Below are 3164 nucleotides of genomic sequence, written 5' to 3' on the forward strand. Positions count from 1 at the left end.
AACAACCTGATTGTAAGATTGAAAAGCATCATCGATAAGAATAGAGACTCTTTCATTTGATAAATGTTTTGTTTTAATTTCTAAGTCGTTCGGGTTTTTTCATCTAAAAAAAGCGACTTAATTGCTTGATGACTTAATAATAAAATAGTTCTAAGGTGTCACCCTAGGCTACCCTTGCAAGACAGTTTTCTTTGAAGTTCTTTTACACATTCACATACAACTTTTTAACCGAGTAGCTTCACTCCTTCCCTAATCTCCAACTCCCTTTGAAAATTTCTTATGCTTAAAAAAATGGACTGACCTTTATATCTTCGGTAATACGTTTTGCAGCGCGTGTTAATAGCTCTGAGAAGCATAACATATACCAGCTCAAAAATAAATTGGACAACAATAAATATATGATAACCTGTAATTAGATATCCAGCACAACAATAAATATATAATAACCTGTAATTAGATATCCAGCACAACAATAAAAACACAACCACCTATAATTAGATATCCAGCACAACAATAAAAACACAACCACCTATAATTAGATATCCAGCACAACAATAAATATATAATAACCTGTAATTAGATATCCAGCACAACAATAAATATGTAATAACCTGTAATTAGATATCCAGCACAACAATAAAAACACAACCACCTATAATTGGATATCCAGCACAACAATAAATATATAATAACCTGTAATTAGATATCCAGCACAACAATAAAAACACAACCACCTATAATTGGATATCCAGCACAACAATAAATATATAATAACCTGTAATTAGATATCCAGCACGACAATAAAAACACAACCACCTATAATTGGATATCCAGCACAACAATAAATATATAACCATTTACAATTCACTTCTGTCTGTCTGTCTGACTCTGGACATGTCAAAAACGTTTATTTGGGGAAAACTTCAATCCTGCCCAATAAAAGAAAATATTAAAGAATAAAAATTGTAGATACTATGTCAACTCAACAAGTTATGTTCGAATCAAAATATTATGTTGAATCAAAATATTTTCAAAAGAATATCATCTTCCTTTTAACTCTAACTTGAATTGAATTGTTCGTATCAACTGTTATTATATTTGTACCTTTTATATATACTGACGATTTATCGCATATTTGTAAGAATGATATTCCAAGTCTCATGCTTACATTGGAATAACTTCCTTCATAGTCGGTCGTACTAAGTCTGATGGTCATGAGTATGCACACCATAATTTCCACTGTAACAAGCATCTGTGAAAAACAGCGAGGTCAACCTCATACCATAAATCTTGACAAATGTCCACAGACCATCAAGTTTAAAAGAATCAAGAACACAAAACTGCATTAGACCTGTAGAAGTTAGCTGGTATATGTTTGAATGGAATTGCTCTGGATCCAGTTTCTTCGGCTGTTTTTCTAATGGAAACTACTATTGATTTCAGGTGTAGCTGGTAGCTTATGTGTTTTGGGCTTGCAAGCTTTCCCCTACTTCAGATCCTTATTTGTAATTTTGTTCATGGTATATGGAGACATGCCAGACTTTATCGCAATGAATTTTTGGGTCGGAGGATTCTCTTTCATAACCATAATCATAATTACCCATTGCGACATTGCATGTGGAGTGGACATGAATTTTTCATAAACTAAATATATAAGTTCTAAACGAGTCTTAGCATTAATAAATGCAAATCGTTCTTACAAAGTTTAGTTCACGTATATGCGTGGAAACAGTAGAGAATTGAAGTACAGCGGAAATTCTTTTATACATTTTGTGAAAAATAATATCCTCAGTCAGAAATTCGAGTGAAAAACAATATATTGTTCAATAGATTACTTCTATTTTAAACTCTTATAAAACCTATAAATATTTGCATCAATATTTTGCGCATAAATTTCATCAGTTCAAAAATTGATCTTCAAGAGTTGGGTATGGTAATACAGGAGTAGTGGTGAATTCTTTCTTCAGTTTATTGAATGTTTGTTCACAATCAATAGTCCAACAAAATGTATTTGACTTTTAATGTAATTTGTGTAAAGGACAAGCTATGTCATAAAATGATTTTACAAAACGACAATAGTAAGGGCACAGTCGAAGAAAGTCTCTTACATAACACAAATTCTTGGACAGAGTAAATCTTCTCTGGGGCTGGATACACTCTTTCTTTGCCGACTTTGTGTCCCAGGAAACTCAGGTGTTTATGGAACAATTCACACTTTTTCAGATTCAGCTTAAGAATTTCTTTTATCAACTGATCCAGAACTTTTCTTAGCCCACAATTAGCATTATAAAAAGTTTTCACATGTGTGATTGTGTCATCCAAGTGAATGAGTATAATGTTTCAGGGTCATTCAGACAGAACATACTCCATTAATCGTTGAAACATAGCAGGTGTATTATATAATACAAATGGTAACATGACAACTTGCCACCATCTATTTCATGCAGTAAATACTCTCTCTTTTGTGTGCTTGCTTTATCGACTTGCACCTGCCAAAATTCACCCTTCAGATCTAATGTTGAAAACCATTTTGGTCCACATAAAGCAATTTAAATCCTTGGCAGTCACTAGGCATCATTCTTTGTGACTTCATTTACCTTCTGGTAGTCCAATGCCTTATGGATCCATCTATCTTCACAAGTACAATAGGTGATGCTCAAGGACTAGTATTTGGTTCTGTCACTTCTTGTTTCTTCATGGTTTCTATCTTTTTGAGAGCCTCAGCCTGTTTTGCAAATAGGAGTCATTTGGCTAATCGACAGAATCAGTGTTGTGACATATTTTATTTCTTCAGTCTATGTCATGAGATTTACTGGAGAATGTGTCTTGATATTCTGTCTACATTAATCAGCTGTAAGGCCTCTACAATTCTGGTCATACATCTTTTGTGAGTGATAAACTGTCCATTTGTGAGGATTTGATATCAACTTTCCTATATCTTGCATCAATGGGAACTACATATGATGTTTTCCAATGTGGAAGCACTACCTGTATAGCTTCACATCTTGGAATGTCACATCCATACTTGACTCGAATTTTATGGTTTGTTATGATCGTGGGCTTAATGACAATATTTTTACTCTTCAGGCCCACGGAGACGACTTCCAACCAATAATCCGTCAATATTAGATACAGATACTAGTGATTTTGTCATTTTATTAATG

Source organism: Limulus polyphemus, unplaced genomic scaffold (assembly GCF_000517525.1).
Source record: "Limulus polyphemus unplaced genomic scaffold, Limulus_polyphemus-2.1.2 Scaffold380, whole genome shotgun sequence".
In the NCBI taxonomy this organism is placed as follows: Eukaryota; Metazoa; Arthropoda; class Merostomata; order Xiphosura; family Limulidae; genus Limulus; species Limulus polyphemus.